Source organism: Leuciscus leuciscus (assembly GCF_965113295.1).
Source record: "Leuciscus leuciscus genome assembly, chromosome: 11".
Classification (NCBI taxonomy): domain Eukaryota; kingdom Metazoa; phylum Chordata; class Actinopteri; order Cypriniformes; family Leuciscidae; genus Leuciscus; species Leuciscus leuciscus.
The window spans coordinates 30,796,141-30,818,080 of NC_138735.1; the positions used below are offsets into that span (position 1 = coordinate 30,796,141).

The window sequence follows — 21,940 nt, forward strand, 5'->3', positions numbered from 1 at the left end:
TGTGGCCAGTGATCTGTGTCGCCGTCCTGACGGTAACAGTTCAAACAGGGGGTGTCCAGGGTGAGTGGAGTCTGTGATGATTTTACCTGCTCTCTTCCTCACTCTGGAAGAGTACAGGTCCTGGAGGGTTGGCAGGGGGGCACCAATAATCCTCTCTGCTGTCCGGACTGTCCGTTGTAGTCTCCTGATGTCCGATTTGGTAGCTGAACCAAACCAGACAGTGATGGAAGTGCTTAAAACAGACTCAATGACGGCTGAGTAGAACTGGATAAGCAGCTCCTGTGGCAGATTGAACTTCTTCAGCTGGCGAAGGAAGTACAGTCTCTGCTGGGCCTTTTTCACAATGGAGTCAATGTGATTTGCCCACTTCAGGTCCTGAGAGATGGTAGAGCCCAGGAACCTGAATAACTCCACTGCTTCCACAGTGCTGTTCATGATGGTGAGAGGGGGGAGTGCTGGGGATTTTCTCCTGAAATCCACAATCATTTCCACTGTTTTGAGCGTGTTCAGCTCAAGGTTGTTATAGCTGCACCAGACAGCCAGCTGTTCAACCCCCAGTCTGTAAGCAGACTCGTCACCATTTTGGATGAGACCGATGACAGTGGTGTCGTCTGCAAATTTCAGGAGCTTGACAGAGGGGTCTTTAGAAGTGCAGTCATTAGTGTACAGGGAGAAGAGCAGTGGGGAGAGAACGCACCTTGGGGGGCGCCAGTGCTGATGTTATTTTATGCGCCAAATTATTTTTACCAATAATTGGAATATATATATATATATATATATTAAATATACTTTGCTACGAGTATTTTTCTAATAATCTGTTAGTCTGCCTTTACATTGCTTTAATGTGTTATAATTGTAACATGTCACATCCATGCGGAGTGAATCCAGCATTTATAGCCTCGGGCGATGACGTCATCGGCGCGCACCCGCGACGCGAGGCTATAAATAGATGAGCCACAGGTGCATCGTCAGGATATTCAGGATATAGTCTTCACAGGCCATTCTGTGTATGTGTGCGTCAGAAGCATCTCTTCCTCTCTATCTGCTACAGATCTTGCTAGGAGTTAGTTTTCAACTGGCAGTGTGCAGAATTTTCTTTTTCTTTTTCTCTCTTAGTAAGTGATGTCCCTCCATGTTCTCGTCCTATGTTAGAGAACTGGATACACACACTTACTGCTTTGTTTGTTTGGGGATAGAGGATGCTGCCCTTGCGTTTGAGCATGGTGATTGCGAGCACAGTGAATGTTCACAGTTAGTGCTTCGCGTTCACTTTGCTTATTTCAAAGGGGTAGCAGCACCCGCAGTCGGTCTGGCCGAGGAGCGAGAGACGGTGCGTCCTTTTCGCTCGCTCGCTCTCCAGATCGCGATGTCCTTTTGCCTGACCGAAGCGTGCCACGGCATCGCCTCCGAGCGTTCCTCTCGTGAGGATAAAAGGAGAACTGCTCTGGGCGATCGTGTGTGCGTGGCCAGACTACACTGATCACAACAAAAAGAGTCCCATAAAACAAAGCTTTTAAATAAGATTGTAAATATATATTATATATATGTATAAACATGACGTGTCTTTATGCCCTCAACGTCGACCAATTCGACTATCGTGGGTGCGAAGGCACGCGATTATATGATGCTGTCTCAGATAAGAGAGACGCTCGTGGGCTATCTCTCCCCTGGTATCGCATTATCACATGCATTTTCAGCGGGTCAGGCTGGTATTGCGCTGTACACCATGGTTGTGTTACAAGCATACCAGGCTGATCTTATGAAAGATTTAAACAGCCTGTCATCCAGACCGTGTTTGATTGTCTGATTGATATTTGGCTGTATTTATTGCTGATGAATTAAATGAGAAATATATGAGAAATCAGATATTCAATGCAATATATCAAATTATTGTATTAATATATTGTCTGGCTGTTCTTTGGCCACATTTAATTCTGAGGAATTAATATTGAAAAAGCCATCTAAAGAGAAATGATGGACTTTGAGAGTGCCGCCTCCGAGCCCTTCTCTCGTTATGATAAAGCGTGTAAGAAGTTACTCGAGGTGGTGACTCGTGCAGTGGCCAGATTACAGCTAGACTGCCCTCCTTGAGGATCTCCATGACGTTAACTCGTGCATGGGGAAAACCTTATCCTTCGTGCATCTCTATTCCCTCAACATCAATTTATTAGACTATCGTGGGTGCAGGGGCATGTGCATATACGACGATGCGCCAGTCCGCTCTCTTCTCTGTGGTTCATCGTCATTTAAGGAGTCAGCACTCCCCACCAAGCCGTGTATAATAACATCCACACTGGTGGAGGTCAGACTGGTGCTGCTATGCACACTATGGCAGTGTTGCAGGCATACCAGGCTGATCTGATTTTTAAAAAAGGGGGGCTCAAAAGCAGAGGAATGTAAAATACATCAATCAGCTCCTACCTGACACCCTCACAAAACCACTGTAACATCCTTGCCACCTCTGGTGATTCAGAAGGCAGTGGTTTCCAGCAAAAGTTTAATGTTCTTTTGTTTCCTGTTATCACCAAGGACACAGAACATTTAACATTCCCCTAACAGGAAGTATTAAAGAGACTTTGGCAGCGTGAAAGCTACTGCCGGGTATCTCTTTTTGTGTCCTAAAGACAGGAAAAAGGAATATGTTGCCCTCTTCGTTTTAATGGTGTGGTTCCCACTACCGTGAAACAGGAGTAGGCGCAACTGCTGTCTTAAGAAAGAAAGAAATGGGGGACTGTGTCCGTTTTTAGATCTTTGAGGCTTGAACTGTTCCGTCAAAACGCTCTAGTTCAAGATGCTAACTATCAAGAAGATCGTGTTACAAATTCAACATCGCGATTGGTTCTTCACGGTCGATCTTAAAGATGCATATTTTCACATAGAAATATTGCCACAACACAGGAAGTTCCCGAAGATTGCTTTTGTGGGCGAAGCTTACCAATATCGGGTCTTTCCATTTGACCTAGCCATGTTAGACGACTGGCCCAGTCTCAAGAGCTTGCGCTTCGACATCGAGATCGATCCCCGCTCATCTTCTCTCTATGGGGCTGAGTTGCAACGCCAAGAAGAGCGTACACTCTCTTCCCCAGAGGGTAATGTGCTTGGGGGTTAAATGGGACTTTGTCACCATCGGGGGCACAACTGTCCTCCACTTGTCAAGACCATTTTAAACACCCTAAAGCAACATCTGGCTAGGTCAGGACATTACATAGGTCTCATGGCAGCTGCGTCCACAGTGATCCATCTGGGCCTTTTGCACATGAGACCACTTCGGTTGTGGCTCAAAATCGCTATAAAATCCCCAAGGGCAAATAAAGGCAAGAGCACGCGCTGAGTGCTTCGTGTCCTTTCTAAAAAGCCATGTTTATGGTAAGTCACGCGCTGAACGCTTCATGTACTTTCTAAAATCCATGTTTATGGTAAGGGTTATGCGCTGTGGCTTCGTTCCCTTTCTATGTGGTTTAGACCCCGGTTCCTCACCTTGGGTCCCACTCTAGGTGCGTCTTGCCGTCACAGAATGCTAACGACAGACGCCTCCCTGTCGGGCTGGGTAGTGGCCTTAAGTGATCGTCCAGCCCAAGGGATCTGGGGAGGCATCATCTCGATTGGCAAATCAATTGCCTCAAGTTGATGGAATATGTATTTCTTGCCCTCAAATACTTTCTCCCTCAGTTGAGAGACTGTCATGTCCTAGTGCGGGGGGACAACACAGCTGCAGTCTCTTACATAAATCACCAGGGAGGTCTGCACTCACGCAATCTGAACAGAATAGTGAGGCAGATTTTTCCCTGGGCCCAGGAGAAATTCCTGTCACGGGCAAATAAAGGCAAGAGCATACGCTGAGTGCTTCGTGTCCTTTCTAAAAATCCAATTTTATGGTACAGTAAGTCACGCGCTGAACGCTTTGTGTACTTTCTAAAACCCATATTTATGGTAAGGGTTACGCGCTTTGGCTTCGTTCCCTTTCTACGTGGTTCAGACCCCGGTTCCTCACTTTGGGTCCCACTTTAGATGCGTCTTTCCGTCGAAGAATGCTAACGACAGACGCCTCCCTGTCGGGCTCCCTGCCTGTCAGGCTCCCTCGCCTCTTCAAGTGCTCTGGCAAGAGGTGCCCCCCTTGCAATTTGTTTGTGATGCGGCAGGCTGGTCCTTTCTGCACACATTCATAAGATTTTATAGTTTGGATGCTCATGCCACTCCGGGCTCTCACGTCCTTGAGTCGACATCACAAGCTAATGTCTGAGGCCTTCTTGCGTTCTTGTGAGCACACCTACACAACCGTAAGGGGTCCAGGCACCTTCAAGCACGGCGGCGTGGGTATTCTCGTTTCCAATGCGCTAAGCAGCGCAGCATCGATTGTAGCTTTTGAAAGGGAACGTTCCGGGTTACTTGACTGTAACCCTGTTCCCTGAAAAAGCGGAACGAGATGCTGCGCTGCATTGCCGTGCTGAAGATGTCCCAGGTCTGCTCTTCAGACAAAATATCCTGACGATGCACCCGTGGCTCATCTATTTATAGCCTCGCGTCGCGGGTGCGCACCGATGACGTCATCAACTGAGGCTATATTACCTCTGGGTCAATTCTATTGACGTGTTACACACAATATTCACAGCTGGTCACGATTAAAGACGTTCCCGATGCGCTAAGCAGCACAGCATCTCGTTCCGCTTTTTAAGGGAACAGGGTTACAGTCAAGTAACCCGGAACGATCTTCATACATGTGAATAAGGTTGTTATGAAGGGAATGAGCCAGTAGAGGTCAGTGATTATCTTCATTATCTGTCAGTGATCCTCTTCTTTGAGCGGATGAACTGCTGGATCATCAGGATGAGAGTCGAGGTCTAAGAGCAGCGCTGGCCTTCACTGGTGTGTGTTCATACAGGACTGTGTGTGTGTTTATACAGTGTAAGATGATACTGTACTGACTGACTGATAAGGAGCAGAACCTGCCTGAAATTTAAAACAAATACCACCCTTATGAAAAGAAAATATGTTTCCCATATATGAATGATCAAAATATTAAATGGTTTAACAGTATATTTGAAAAATATGTAATATACCATAATGTAATTTTATATTCAGTCATTCACTCATTCCGTGTATGTGTGTGTGTATATATATATATATATATATATATATATATATATATATATATATATATATATATATATATATGTATATATGTATATGTGTGTGCGTGAACATACATTCACATTTATATGGGAACATGTATATGCAATATATGTACACAATAATTAATATTTTATATGTATTAATATATAGCCATGGTCAGTGCATATATTTCAGTATATTGAAAAATATAAGCACTAGTTTCCCATATATGGAAATGTATTAATATTTCACATTATATTTTACAGTATATTCCCATATATTTTTGTTCTGTAAGGGCAGAGACACTGGTGGACTTTGTCTAGTTGTTTCTCTCAACGTATGCTTTTATTTCTGACCTCTATAATCTAATAAAGAGTTTAATTTAGATGTTTTTATTTCAGATGCAAGTGTGACGATGTTATTTCAGATCTTCCTTTGAGCAGCTGCAGTTTCAGTTCAGTCACTGTGACTCTGACTGACGGAGGTTTATGTACGACTCTTTATCACTGTGTGAACACCCAGTTACTGTTGATTTTATGTATACTCTTACAGTAAAAATGTCCAACATCTTCAGTCTGGACTCCACTGATGGTCAGAGTGAAATCACTGTAAGATCCACTGCCACTGAATCTAGATGGAGTTCCTGACACAAGTTTTTTAAAATAATAAATCAGGGCTTTAGGAACTTCTCCAGGTTTCTGTAAGTACCAGAATATATGATCTCCATCACTATCCCTGTACACATCTCTGCTGGTTTTACAGTTGATATTCACAGTTCCTCCTGGTTGTTCTGCTGTTATTGAGGGACTCTGAGTGACGGTGATCTGTCCTCTACACTCTGAAACACAACAACAAGAAAATACACTCAAAACTTTGACGATATACTTGAAGAAATGAATTAATATCAAACTTGTGCTCCACAAACCTGGAGCAAACGCTGTGAGAGTCCAGATGAAGATGATGATGAAGGTCATGTTGATGAAGATTGTTGTGTGTGTCAGTGATGAAGTGTTAAACTCACAGCACTATAAACACTCTCACACACTGAAGATCTGATCAATATGCAAACACACTCCACATCATTTACCTGAAGACAGAAGAAACACTGTTTTGTCTTTTAGTGTCTTTGCTAATAAACTTCTGTGGATCATTTTCAGAAACAGAAACTCATGATTTACTTCATGTTATTTTGGGTCGATCTTCTCGCTCTAAACACTGTTTTAATGATCAGTTTCATTCAGACTTTGATGCTGAGAGAATTTAATACCTGTGCTGCAGATTTATATCATCCATGATACTGTATAACAGGTCAAAGGTCATCCAATAGAGAATGACCATCTAAATCTGGCTGAAGATTTCATTATAAAGCAGGACAATAGAATTAGCAGAGTTTATATCACATGTGTTTGTAAATGTGATGAATGTATTTTGTGGCTCTTTTTCGATCAAACATGGTTAATGTTGAGAAGATCTGCTGTTGAGTCTCATATCAGTGTGTGTGTGTGTGTGTGTGTGTGTGTGTGTGTGTGTGTGTGTGTGTGTGTGTGTGTGTGTGTGTGTGTGTGTGTTCGTTTGAGTGTGACGGAGGTTTTTGTACGACTCTTTCACTAGAATGAAACACTGTGGTGGACTTTCGGTGGAGGAACTGAATTGACGATCAGAAGCTGTAAGTCTTTCTTAAATTATCTATAAAAACGTATGATGTGTGTGTTTTTAGAAGGAGGTTTAAGGTTATTTAACAGCATTTGGCAACAATATTCTTAATTTATTACAAAAATACATTATTGAAATGCTTTATTTGCTTTACTTTACTTCAACTCTTATTTATTGTCACATTTTAGTCAATTTTACTGATTGATTGCACACATTCATGCTTTTAAATTTAATTTTGTCTGCAATATTATGAATGTCATATTTGGTGATATTCTATGTTTATTACATTTCAATCCATAGTTCACATTCATACTGTTTTACATTAGTAATTTCACACATAATGTGTGCTAACATTTCATTGTATTTTCAGTAATTACAATGTTTTCAGTTATTTCTAAATATATTTAATTTGACACAAAAGTTGGATGATATAGACAAAATAAATGTCATCAGTGTCATCATCAGGCAAAAAGAAATTTAGTTGATAAATTAAATTTAAACTAAGTTTACTTATATTTCTGTTTACGAGGAAGTCTATTGAATGGTGATTATTTTCAAAACACAAATAATATATTGTGTTAAGTTATATTTAACTTAGTTAAATCTAGTTAGTTAAATCTATTAGCAGTTTTCAGTGTATACTGTAAAGCAACAAACCATTTCCAAAATAATAATCTTTACCGTAGTGTTTTTACAGTCTTTTACCGTTAAAATTATGATACTTTTTTACAATGTACAATATTTAGTAATATTGATGAAATGGAGAACGTTTTGAAACTAAACTCAGGATAGTATCTATGAATGAAAGCAGTGAGGTGAAACTACAGTAAAGATGAAATGATTGTGCTTTTTACTGTATTACCATCAGACAAAGAGACATTTAGTTAAAGAGCATTTAAAAAATCAATCATTTAAACTATTAAGTTTGCGGATGATTATGATTGTGTCTAATTGAAAATGGGCTGAAAATTACAACTGATTCTGTGTATCAAAATAGAAGAATATTTTTTAAAATACTTATGTAATACTTTATTCTAAATCTTATGAATAAATGTATTAATCAATTTTATGTGGACAATGTTTTTAAAAATTTGATTGAGATTAAAAGGTTCTGTAACAATTCTGAGAAAATTTCAATATTTTTTTATTTATTTAATCATTTATTTAAATTTTATAATTCATATTAATATTTTTAAATGTAATTTTTAATTTTACATTAATAATTTAACATCTTATTACTGCTAACATTTAGTTCATGTCATGTTTTGACTGCAGATACTTTAAAATCTATTCAATAATTTCTTCATATATAATTTTGTCTATAATTCTTGGTAATTGTAACTATTAAGGGCTTTTTTAAACGCATGAAACAAAAGTTGTATAATGTGGACAACATAAATATAATCTTTTATAATTTTCATCAGACAAAAAGAAACTCAGTTGAAGAGCATTTTGAAAATTAATAATTTAAACTCAAATTTGCTGATGTTTATGATTGTGAGTTTCTGAATAGCAGAATATTTTCCAAATACAATTAATATTGAAATGATCATTTAAATTAGTTTTGTAGATCTTATAACGACATCACAATATAACCATCAATTTACTTGGACAATGTTTTTCAAACTCATTCTGTGGATCATTTGAAATGTAACTTGTATATTTAAAATCAAATGATCATTCATGAATGTGTGTGTGTGTGTGTGTGTGTGTGTGTGTGTGTGTGTGTGTGTGTGTGTGTGTGTGTGTGTGTGTGTGTGTTCCAGCGGGTCCCTCCGTGTCTCCCTCCGTGTCTCTGCTGTCTCCCTCTTCTCTGCTGATCTCTGGAGACTCCTCCGCTCTGCTCTGCCTGCTCAGCTCTTACTCTCCACAGGGGGCGACGGTGAGCTGGACGCTGGACGGGTCAGAGGTCACCGAGGGGGTTCAGACCAGCGCAGAGAGCGAGCGGGACGGTCTCTACAGTCGCAGCAGCGTCCTGAGCCTCAGCAAAGCACGCTGGGAAGACACAGAGCGCTTCGTCTGCAGAGGAACACATGCCGGAGCTGCTCACGAGGCCTTGTTCCTCAAGAGCTCCGAGTGCTGATGTTTCTCCAGTGAAGACCAGCGTATCTGAGCGTCACGTGATTTACAGCTCAATACTGAAGCAGTCTGTCAATGTGCTGCCATTGCTGTTCATTCAATAAAGCTTCATCTGAACGCAAGCGCACATTTGTGTTGGACTGCATCATTGATCAGTGTGTCGTTCCTTCAAAGTCCTGCACTAAAGTTTCAGCGGCTTTTGATTGATTGTAATTAGGGGTGTAACAATAATTACAGTGGATAGTGACAATATGTATCGTATTATTCACCCAAAATGAAAGTTTAGGAAGTTTACAGGGTTTTCGTGTCACTACTACATTAAACTACTGTATATAATGTTAAATATAATATATAATAATGCAATGGGGGAATATTTGTGGGTCCTGATAATGCCAAATGTCTGATGTTACCAGTAAAAAGTGGCCTACATTATTTTAGATATATCTAGTCAGAGACATCAAGCATATTCGTCTGAAATAATTCTGTATTTTCAGCTTCAGAATCATGAATATTGTTATTCTGGCGTCTCTATTGTCCTGTGCATTGGGTTATCAGCACCAAGTCCAAGCCTATTCATTTACACACACAATGTTAAACCAAATGTACCATTTTGATGGAGTATGGCAATAATATGGTATTGTGAGTTCAGGATGGTGACATAAGGGTCTCGTTACACCCCTAATTGTAATAGTTGAGAACAGCTGCATTCAGCAGTAAATGTGAAATGAAGCTCTTGGGGTTTGAACATGGTCACTGGAGACGAGCTGCTCTATTCTGAGACCGTCACAATCACTAAACCTGACAATGCAAATGAGATTTTCAACTGAAACGCTCTGAACTGGAACAGTTTCTCCTGTGCTTATGGATTCATTAGTCAGTTTGTTAATAAGATTTCATCTTTATGAGTTACATGTTGGCTCATCACAACCCACACTATATTCACACATGAACAAACTTCAATCTTTAATATAAAAAATTTACTATAAATAAATTTCCACTATACATGGATGTGTTAAACTACACACAGAAAACATTAGTATGAAATGTTGATATTGATCCAATGTTTGATAAAGCTGTTATATATAGCACTGGTAAATTACACAATAAATATAAAATAAATAGGAAATTATTATTATTTTTTGATGGTGGACTGCACCTGTTTGATAATCTGGTCTTTACTTTCAAAATTAATTTTAAAATTCTATGTAAAGATATTAATTAAAATTATTTAATTTTCATCTGCTCTGAAATTGAGAGTTGTGTTTTGTGATGTTGTTAATATATGAAGGATGAACTCGATAAAATCGATAGATTATTAAACTGATCAAGCAGAACATCTTTATGATGCAGTGATTCAGTTTAGAAAGAAGAATGAGGATAAATCATAAATGCAGAAAAACTAAAATATGGTGAAAGATTGAAAAATATCCACTGAGTGAAGATCAAACGCGACTGAATTTCCTCACAAATGACTGAAAATAACAGGAGAAAAATGACTTATGAAAAATCATGATCAAAGCTGTCATAGACTGACCAAGCTCAAACCTTTATATTATTATAATATATTAATATAATGATATTATTGCTTATTATAAGATCATATTGCTTTTCTTAGTGTGTGTGTGTGTGTGTGTGTGTGTGTGTGTGTGTGTGTGTGTGTGTGTGTGTGTGTGTGTGTGTGTATGTGTGTGTGTGTGTGTGTGTGTATGTGTGTGTGTGTGTGTGTGTGTGTGTGTGTGTGTGTGTGTGTGTGTGTGTGTGTGTGTTTGAGCAGCTGCAGTTTCAGTTCAGTCACTGTGACTCTGACTGACGGAGGTTTTTGTACGACTCTTTATCACTGTGTGAATGTATAATCACCCTCACAATCACCATCAGAATCTGTTCTGCAATGGAAACTCTGACAGTCATAATGTCCAGCATCTTCAGTCTGGACTCCACTGATGGTCAGAGTGAAATCACTGTTAGATCCACTGCCACTGAATCTAGATGGAGTTCCTGACTGGAGGGTGTTTGTATAATAAATCAGGAGTTTAGGAGCTTCTCCAGGTTTCTGTAAATACCAGTTGAATAAGTACACACTCCCAGCACTGTACACATCTCTGCTGGTTTTACATTTGATATTCACAGTTCCTCCTGGTTGTTCTGCTGTTATTGAGGGACTCTGAGTGACGGTGATCTGTCCTCTACACTCTGAAACACAACAAGAAGAAAATACACTCAAAACTTTGACAATATACTTGAAGAAATGAATTAATATCAAACTTGTGCTCCACAAACCTTGAGCAAACGCTGTGAGAGTCCAGATGAAGATGATGATGAAGGTCATGTTGATGAAGATTGTTGTGTGTGTCAGTGATGAAGTGTTAAACTCACAGCACTATAAACACTCTCACACACTGAAGATCTGATCAATATGCAAACACACTCCACATCATTTCCCCGAAGACAGTCACTCATTAACACACACAAAACACAATCACTGAAGTGAGAACAGAGTAAAAAAAAGAACTTCTTTATATTATTATTAGATATCTTCTATTTAGAAATAATATCTTCCCAAATGTTACACCAAATCCATGTGTGTTCCTGCAGTTTCTGAACAGACATGAGGATCATCACACACACGAGTCTCTGTCAGTCACTGAATAACTGAGTTTGATCGAGAGTCACACATGACATGTTCACTTTAATAAATCCAGTTAGTAATTCAGTGATGATGAGCTTCATAAAGCAGGGGAAGTCAGTGAGTTTCTGTTGTAATGATTTGACGGTGGAAACACAGCATTCAGAGAGTGAGGATCCAAATGCAGTTTATTTACAAGTATAATCCAGTCATAGTCCATATATCAGATAGAGTCAAAGCACATGTTATCAGTCCCAACAAAATCTATTCTATATCTATTCAAACTGATCTATTAGTTTATTTCACTGGTTCACTTTCAGCAGCGGCTCCAAACTGATGATGATATACTTTATAAAACTATATACAGTATTCAGACCTTCAACATTTCTCACATTATCAGTTTATCCGCTATAGTTTAGAAAATGGAAATAAAATATGACAAATATTAAACTGTGTCAGAACAAATTCATCTTGATAATGTCAGACAACTTTGAGGAAAACATGTTCAGGTCAAAGTGTCTGAATCATTTTTGGTTTATTTAATTTAATTTAATTTATTTTAGAATGTTTCTGAGACGCTTCTCGAGCTTTGGGTTCTAGCAGGATGCCGGTTATAACGTTTTTGTAACGAGCGTTTAATCCACAACATATATTTAGACATTCATTCATCTGCCAATCAACGAAAACTGAGAATCTGTGGCGTGCAGGTGACATCATCATCGTTATGGTGTATTATTATACGTTTAATCTCACTATGTGTGTCTGTGCGTTAGAGCGAGAGGTAAGTGATTATTTCACACTATTGATTTTGTTTCTTTTTGTAGCAAATGTGTTGAATCGAATCTTATTCTTTCCAATAGAGTTAAAGGTACGACCCTAAATTAAAAGACCTTTGTCGGGTTAGACGTCATTGAATTTAACAGATGAAAACGAGGCTGTTATAAACGAGGGATAGACTTGGTCTGTGTGTGAAATCTCTTGAGTAGGTGCTTATTTTGAACAAGTAATTACTTCACGACTGCTAAAAAAGTACATTCTATATAGTATGAACATAATCCAGAAATACATTCGCCATGTTGTCATTATCATGTGATGAAGTAGTAGGTCATCCGGGTACTTTTTGCCTACTCTCTTATGAGTACTTCTTTTGTCACATGCTGTTTTTTGCCTACTATTTAGTAGATAGGGAAGTATGTGATTTTGGATGGCACGCATTGTATAAAGGTCATATTTTAAGGAGTTTTAATCTACTGCCTTTTTTTGAAAAGAAGTTTCCTCATCTGAACAATCGGTATGTTAAACAACAGTGCGATCCATTAAACTCACTGTACTTATATCCCTCACAGCCTCGTTTTCATTCCTGTCTAAAAATAAATGCCTTCTGGTTTGTATTTCCACAGCATGAAGGGAAGATCTTACGCATGAATTAACCGCTTATTGACATGTTATTATGATATCTGCTTCAAACATTACTGTGCTCATGATAACTTTAGTTAACTCTACAATAAGTAAATCCACTTCAGCTAAATACTCTTAGGCAGCGATGCCATAGAAATGACCAGAGCTAACGCACAAACGGACATTCAAAGACAAAACTCTAAAGATGGCTGTGGACTTGTTTCTCTAAGGTCTATAACTAGAGGAGGCTCTAAAGAGTCTTAAAGGATATTTCACATAATAATGAAAACCTGTCATAATTTACTCACTCTCGTCTCATATGCTTGTTCCAGTCATGTATGATTTCATTTCTTCTGCATAAAGTTGATAAATGTCTATTCACATGCATTGTGAATACGTGGTGCACATGAGACCAGTGACCAACAGGGGGAGCAAGAGACAATCCATCAGGAGCAGAAGGTAAAAGTTCATAAATGTAAAACAAAGACATAAGCTCTGCTCGACATATTTTGTTGGTTAGAATTTGCTTTATGTGAGTAAAATATAGGCTATTTTTTTTTAAAGCAGAGGACTGGAAAAGTCATGGAAATTCATTGATCATACGATGTAGAGGACTGACTGAATACTGTGAAGTATAAACCAGAAAGTATGCAACGCTGTTTTCACACAACCTCATTTGTAATCTTATTAAAATAAGCCTTTAAAGACATCATGGATTTAATTACTTCCAGATCATTTGATTAGATTGTTCACTTGAGCTTTCTCAATCTCTGTTTGTCTGATCTGTGGTATATACTGTGAAAGTAATAAAAAAATTATTTAAAAAAAATATTAGATTAGATTAAAGAATCTTTAATCATATGCCAAATATGGAAATCATAATGTGGCCAAAGGTAAATTATTAGAAACAGAAATGAGTCCATCAGGTCCATTTGGTCTGGTTTCAGATGTGTTTGCTCTGCTGACTGGTGAAAGTTTATGAGAGGGAAGACATTTATAGAAGAATGTTTTATATATATATATCTGAAAACATGTTGGTGTGTGTGTGTGTGTGTGTGTGTGTGTGTGTGTGTGTGTGTGTGTGTGTGTGTGTGTGTGTGTGTTTGAGCAGCTGCAGTATCAGTTCAGTCACTGTGACTCTGACTGACGGAGGTTTTTGTACGACTCTTTATCACTGTGTGAACACCCAGCTGTCACTGATCCTGTGAATACTCATACAGTAATAATGTCCAGCATCTTCAGTCTGGACTCCACTGATGCTCAGACTGAAATCTGTTCCATAATCTGCTCCATTGCCAGTGAATCTAGATGGAGTTCCTGACTGTCGTGATCTAATGTAATAAATGAGGAGTTTAGGAGCTTCTCCAGGTTTCTGCAGATACCAGGAGAGACAGGAGCCACAACCATAATAACTATCTCCAATTCCTCTGTTAGTTTGACAGTTTATAGAAACTGTTCCTCCTTGAACGGCTGCTTCTGAGGGAGTCTGAGTCACAGAAACCTGGCCTGCAATTTCTGTGAATGACATTTCATAAGATCATTATTACAACAATTATTAAAGTCAAAGTATCCAGTACAAAATCTAGACTGAACATCAAAAGCATATAAATCACATCTTGCGTTATTAATAGAGTAAATGAACCTTGAACAGAAAGAATGAGAGTCCAGATACAGACGCTGATGATCATCATTCTTCTTATCGGTGGTTTACTTTCAGTCTGAATGAAGAAAAGCTGTCAGTGATGAAGTGTTAAACTCACAGCACTATAAACACTCTCACACACTGAAGATCTGATCAATATGCAAACACACTCCACATCATTTACCTGAAGACAGTCACTCACATTATGTTTGTGCAACAGCTTTGTATAGATGTTTATTTACTTGTTGCATTATTTTGGGCTGAGCTAAAACACAATAATGAGTGATTTGATGAAGACACTAAATGTTCTTGATTGACAGTAATAGTGGAGAACAGCTGCGTTCAGCAGAGAGACGGAGGAGAGAAACACCTGTTGTTTGAGCATCGGTAACTCAGTGCTTGTTTGTTCTATATCTCTCAAAATTTGAGACATGGTTTCCACATTTGTCTGCTAGAAATATAACTCACTTGGACATGTACAACACAATCACAGATTATGTGAGTTATTGTCAAACACAAAGGGGTCGTTGTTGAGACATAACCCTGTCCTGTTGTAACTCAGGCTGGGGATCGATGGAACAATGAGAGATAATTTGCTGAAATAAGATCCACACAATCTAAATGTGTGCAAGAATGTTTTTGAAGAACAAAGAATAATCAGTTTTGAATAAAGTCAACAATTTTAAGTAACAAAAAACGTATTGTATTTTTTTAAGGACTTCAAATTTAGCGAAAAAACAACTGTGTGTGTGTTTGTGTGTGTTATCATGTGTGTGTGATCATGTGTGTGTGTTTGTGTGTGTGATCATGTGTGTGTGTTTGTGTGTGTGATCATGTGTGTGTGTGCTCAATTCCTGTCACACAACAGTTCAGTCACTAGCGATGTTGCCATCCTCCTATTTTATGTGAATTTTGGGATTGACTATCACATAAAACTATTCAAAAAGATTCACATCAATTCTAAAAATGTGCAGAAAAAATCGTATGAGCTCAATTGAGGTGATAATGTTTTTATCCAATAAGAAGACATGCACATAAACTATAATGGAAACATATTCATAAATCCCTCAATGCGCAACAAAAAACTCACATGATTTTGTCTTAACAGGGAATGTGACTGATAACTGGAATCATGTTAAGGGTTTGGTTGTAATATTTTTAATGAACTGTTAAAACAATCCTCACCGCAAACAGCCGTAACATAGCTAACTGTGTTAGCATGTGGGTTTGAAGTTAGCATGAGCGTACACTACAGCATCACATTAAACTAGAGAAATATCTACTTTAGATTATGCAAGTCAAATATATCTACAATACAATGATCGTTCGGCAAAAAATAATCTTGATGACATTTTTTACTTTTCCTCCTGAAAATTCGTTTTTGGTCATAAAACGTACAATGTTGATCATGATTTGAACATGGGGTTTGAACATGATCTGCTCTATTCTGAGACCGTCACAATCACTAAACCTGACAATGCAAATGAGATTTTCACCTCAAACGTACTCGGTTACTAACGTAACCTCGGTTCTCTCTAGAAGAGGGAACGAGTACTGCGTAAGATATCTTACGCTAGGGGAAAATCCTTTTCCGCGAGATATTGAAGCCAAAAATTATCCTTAATTTTGTAATAATGCAAAACGCGTTGCAGCAGCAATGCAGACATAGGCGAGACAGCTCGCGCGCCTATAGGCTGCTCTGCGGCAACTGCAGCAGCCTATCGAGCGAGGCCTGGCGTGACGTCAGACCCAATCAGGGCACTTCGCGCCCGCTGCGTCACGTCCCGCCGAAATGGCCGTGGTCTAGGCCTATAAATATCGCTCGCAGGCAGCTATTATCTGGTTTTTCATCATCGAAGCAACCAGAGCGTGTGCATGCACGGCAAGATACGCAGTACTCGTTCCCTCTTCTAGAGAGAACCGAGGTTACGTTAGTAACCGAGTACGTTCTCTTACGAGAGGTCTCTCGTACTGCGTAAGATATCTTACGCTAGGGGACCCAATGTAAAACGCCGTGCATGCTGAGATCTGACACCAAAGACCCAAGGGCGAAAGCCCGGGGTACATATAGTGCACAATCACTCAGTGAAACTCACAGAGAGTCCGGGAAGAAGGAGGGGTGCAGCCTCACTTTTCCACATAAAGTAGCGTCGATGGGACGCGAATTTCATCATACAGACAGGGCGGGGTACGGCCTGAACTGATGGGGAAAAATGTGGGTCTTACACAGTTTGCCCAGCTTTAAACTGTCGAACATTGAGCTGTGCTCAGCAAACGCAGCATTCTGAGCTGAACGCATCAGGTCAGATAATACTGGTAGTTTAGACCGACAGCAGCCTGGCCTGCAGGGCGGGAACCTCTAGGTTATAAAACCTTATAAATGTAGACGGGGAGGCCCAGCCTGCCGCCATACAAATATCTTGCAAGGCAATCCCACTTGACCAGGCCCACGAAGTGGAATGCGCTCTGACACCCAAAGGGCACTGCATGCCCTTGGAGGCGTATGCCAGCGCTATAGCATCAACTATCCATCTGGATAGGCTCTGTTTCGACGCGGCTAGTCCCTTAGAACGTCCGCTAAACGAAACAAAGAGCTGTTCCGTCTGTCTGAAAACAGACGAGCGAGACACATAAGCTCGTAATGCCCTGACTGGGCAAAGGAGGCTCGCGTCTCTTTCCTCATCAGGGACCGGTAGGGCTGACAGAGAGATAATCTGCGCCCTAAACGGTGTGTTGAGGGATTTTGGAACATAACCGTGCTTAGGTTTGAGTATAACTTTTGAGTCATTGGGCCCAAACTCCATGCACGCCGCGCTCACAGAGAGCGCGTGCAGATCCCCTATGCGCTTCACTGAAGCGAGAGCCAGCAAAAACACCGTTTTGAAAGACAGGTGTTTCAAATCGATTGACTGTAAAGGCTCAAATGGCGCACCTTTCATGGCTTCCAGAACCGTAGAAAGGTCCCATACGGGGACTGAGGGAGGTCTGGGAGGATTCAGTCTCTTAGCTCCTCTAAGGAAGCGGATGACTAAATCGTTCCTTCCTATTGACTGACCAAGCGTTGTTTCTGAGAACGCTGCTATAGCCGCCACATAAACTTTGAGCGTGGAGGGGGCCCTGCCCCCATCCAACAGCTCTTGTAGGAAGGAAAGCACCTCCGTCACATCACAGTTTGTGGGTGACACACCACGGGCTGTGCACCAGCCCGAAAACACTGACCATTTCGAAGAATAGAGTCGTCTTGTAGACGGAGCTCTAGCCTGCGTGATCGTGTTTAATACTCCTTTAGGGAGTCCAACATGTACCCGTTGATGGCCCAGACATGAAGGGACCATAGTTCCGGGTGAGGATGCCAGATCGAGCCGCGGGCCTGTGAGAGGAGATCTCTCCTCACTGGTACTGGCCACGGGGCAGTACTTGCTAACTGCATCACGGCTGGGAACCAAGGTTGGTTTTTCCAGAACGGTGCTACCAGCAGTACTGAGCATCCTTCTTCCCTGATCCGTTCTATCACCTGAGGCAGGAGAGAGACGGGAGGAAAAACATAGAGCGGGCGGCGGGGCCACACATGGGCCAGCGCGCTCCTGCTCTTGGAGAAAAAATTCTTGACAGTGAGCGTTTTCTTGAGACGCAAACAGGTCCACTTCCGCTCTGCCGAATTTCTTCCACAGCAGTTGGACTGTCTGTGGGTGTAGAGACCATTCGCCTGCCGGAACATTGTTCCTGGACAGTCTGTCTGGTCCTATATTCATGATCCCTGGCACGTGCGCTGCTCTGAGCGAGCGCAGGTTGCACTGAGCCCATACCAGGAGGCGTTCTGCCAGCCTGTACAGTTTCTCGGATCTGATGCCGCCCTGGCGATTTATGTAGGACACCACAGACATGTTGTCCGAACGGACCAAGACGTGGTGACCTTTTATTTGGGGACAAAAACGCGTCAGCGCGTTGTCTACTGCCAGCATTTCGAGGCAGTTTATGTGCAGGAGCTTCTCCCGTTCTGACCACTGGCCGAAGAACGGTCTGCCCTCGAGCAGCGCTCCCCATCCCGAGGTGGACGCGTCCGTGGACACCACTTTCACCCTCGAGGAAGTCCCCAGGCTTACACCTGATTGGTACCAGTCGTTCGCTTTCCAGGGTTTCAGAGCTGTAACGCATTTCTGATTGACCCTGAGGCGAAGCAAACCGGGTGCCCACGCTTCGCGTGGGACTCGCGCTTTCAGCCAAAACTGCAGCGGGCGCATGCGGAGCAGACCCAGCTGGAGCACTGACGATGCTGAGGCCATGAGACCTAGCATCTTCTGAAATCTCTTGAGCGGGACAGACGCGCCGCAGCGAAAAGAGTTCGCTGTGCGTCGAATGTCTACCGCGCGCTGTTGTGATAGTCGCGCTATCATGGATAGTGAGTCCAGTTCTGTGCCCAGGAAAGATATTTTCTGACTGGGTGACAGGGAGCTCTTCGCCCAATTGACACTCAGACCCAAATCCTCGAGGTGATCGAGTAAAATGGTCGTGTGTTCTATGAGCACTGCGCGAGATTGCGCTAGAATCAGCCAATCGTCCAAATAGTTCAGCACTCGCATGCCTCTCATTCTGAGGGGTGCGAGCGCCGCATCCATGCACTTCGTAAATGTACGGGGTGCTAGGGACAAACCGAACGGCAGGACTGTGTACTGATATGCCTGGCCCTCGAAGGCGAATCTCAAATATCGCCTGTGACGTGACGCTATCTGTATTTGAAAATACGCGTCTTTCAGATCTATTGACACAAACCAATCTCCTTGGCGAATCTGCACAAGGATTTGCCTGGTCGTGAGCATCCTGAACTGTCGCTTCACAAGCACTTTGTTCAGTTGCCTTAGATCTAGTATGGGTCTGGGACCCCCGTCTTTTTTCGGTACCAGGAAGTATCTGCTGTATAGCCCTCCCTCGCTCTGATCTTGAGAGAGAGGTTCTATGGCCCCTTTGCTCAATAGTTTCGTCACTTCGGCTCGAAGTAGATGTGCTACTTCTGTTTTTACCGTGGTCTCGACGCGCGCCACATAGCGGCGAGGGCGTCGGCGAAACTGCAGCGAATAGCCTCTTTCTATAATGTTCAGCACCCACTTCGAAACCCCGGGTAGCTTTGCCCATGCGTCTGCATGGATAGCTAGGGGTCGAATACGAAGCGCGCTCCGCTCGCTCAGCGATGGAGAAGCTTCGGCGTGCTGTAACACAAGCGTGTCGCTCGTGACATTTGAGGCATGGGGCGCGCTGATGACAGCGGGCAGATTGCCCGCGCTCGACTCCTCTGCGGTGGTTAACCGCAAGGGGGAGGGCTGGGCGGTTCCCGTGGGAACTGTCATGTCTATGTGTGGATGTGGGCGCGGGACAGCGGGCACATTTATCACACCGAAAGCATCGTCCGCTTGCGTGAAGCGAGTGCACGTTGGTTTCGTTTTTACAGAAACCGTGAGACATGCATAACGTGGTGTTAGTGGGCACATTCACCATGTTTGAAGCGCAATCGGTCTGAGCCGATTCATGTGCGCGAGCCCTGTGTGACGGGCTGTGCTTGTGTGTAGAGATGGGCACTGGGCAGTGGGCATTCTTCTTACACATAAAGCACCATCGGCCGTGGCCGGGACACCAGAAAAAAATTCACACTTATGGGATTTATCTGGGTAGCCGTAAAAACGGCGTTTGTGTGCAGGCAAGCGGGTGACAGAACCGACTTGTTTACTGCAGGATACACTGGAACAGTCACATTTACTGGAACTGAACGAGCGAGAAGTTGCCATAGAAACAGGGCGTCAACATGCTGGCGGTTATTGCAGGCCTGCGTGCATTACAACAGGCTTGTTCACTGCAATATTGACAGTGTTTGGGTGCAGGCGAGCGGGTTGTACAACGCGCTCGTTGGCTGCAAAATACACATCTGCAGTCGCCTTTTCAGGGAACTGACAGAGCGAGCATTGACGGCATAATTTTATCTGCCGGTAGACCCGGGGATCGAACGCGGGTCTCTCGCGTGCAAAAACCTGAGAGTCTGCCACTGGGCCACAGGGGGAGACACATTGTAACTCAGTTAGCGCGAGTATTATAAGAGAGCCTCAACGTGCTGGCGTTTGTTTGCAGGCATGCGTGTATTACAACAGGCTTGCTCACTGCAATACAGACATTTCCAGTCGCCCGAACTTCAGAGGGGAATGAGAAATGTACGAGAAAGAGGAGGTCGGTCCGTCCGCGGGGGGACCAGAAAACGCTCTTTTCTCCTTTCGCCAGTGACGCACGTAAACCATAGAAACGGTGTTTGGGTGCAGGCGAGCGGGTTGTGCAACGCGCTCGTTGGCTGCAAAATGCACGTCTGCAGTCGCTTTTCAGGGAACTGACAGAGCGAAGCATTGGCGGCATAATTTTAACTGCCGCTAGACCGGGATTCGAACTCCGGTCTCTCGTGAGAAAAACCAATGATTCCGCCACTGAGCCACAGGGGGGAACGCAAAGGTTTTCGGATGCACGAGCATATAAGAGCGTCACATGCTTTCTTCGGCGTATGCTTGCAGGCGCGCTTGTATTAAAACAGGCTCGCCTGCTGCAATATTGATATTTCCAGTCGCATGATCAGGGAACTGGGAATATGTATGAGAAATTGAAGGTCAGTCCATCCTCGGAGGGACTAAAAAACACATCTTTCTCCTTTCGCCTTCCATTCAGTGACGCATGAATGGGGCGCAGAAGGCAGGGTAGCTTTCTTATAACGTAAAGAAAAACTAACCCCGACCGTCCGCTTCCAGCCTCCCTTGTGAGCGGCGCAGTTTGCGCGGCTTGAACAGAGGGAGAGAGAAAGCTAGCCCCGTGACCGCCCGCTCCTGACATCCTCTGTGAGCGGCGCGGTGTGCGCGGCTCGAACAGAGGGAGAACAGGTATCGTCCCCCAAGCAGGCAAGGCAAGCGGGCGAACCGGCAAGCTTTCCGGGTTGGGGGGGGGGGGCGGAGGAGCAGTCTCGGAGAAGGATGCCAGGTGAGTCCTCAGAGTCACCATAGGCAGTACCTAACTCGCAGTGAGGGCAGTCGCCGTCAGCGAGTGCGAGAGCTGCGTGATCAGGAAAAGGGGCGTCTTGAAAAAGACGCCCAGCTCTTTTAGTGCAATGGGAGTGTGTGTCGCGGCGGCGAGCACACACACATACATAAACACAGTAGCAGAGAAAGGATATAATGCCGGAAAGCGCAGCAGGAAGGCAAGGAAGGTGGCGCGGCCAGCGACTTCAGTGACTCGTCCCGCTGAAGGTGCTCTCTTTCAGACGGCGCGGCTTCTAATCCAGCTCCAGCGATGCGTGTGCTTCGCTTGAAGGATGAAAAATCAGATAATAGCTGCCTGCGAGCGATATTTATAGGCCTAGACCACGCCCATTTCGGCGGGACGTGACGCAGCGGGCGCGAAGTGCCCTGATTGGGTCT

General features: G+C 42.6%; 1 gene segment (V, D, J or C); it reads right to left on the minus strand.

Moving 5' to 3' along the window:
- Positions 1–21,940, minus strand: part of LOC309508954 (immunoglobulin kappa variable 4-1-like) — a 173,720-nt gene that overhangs the window by 66,355 nt on the left and 85,425 nt on the right.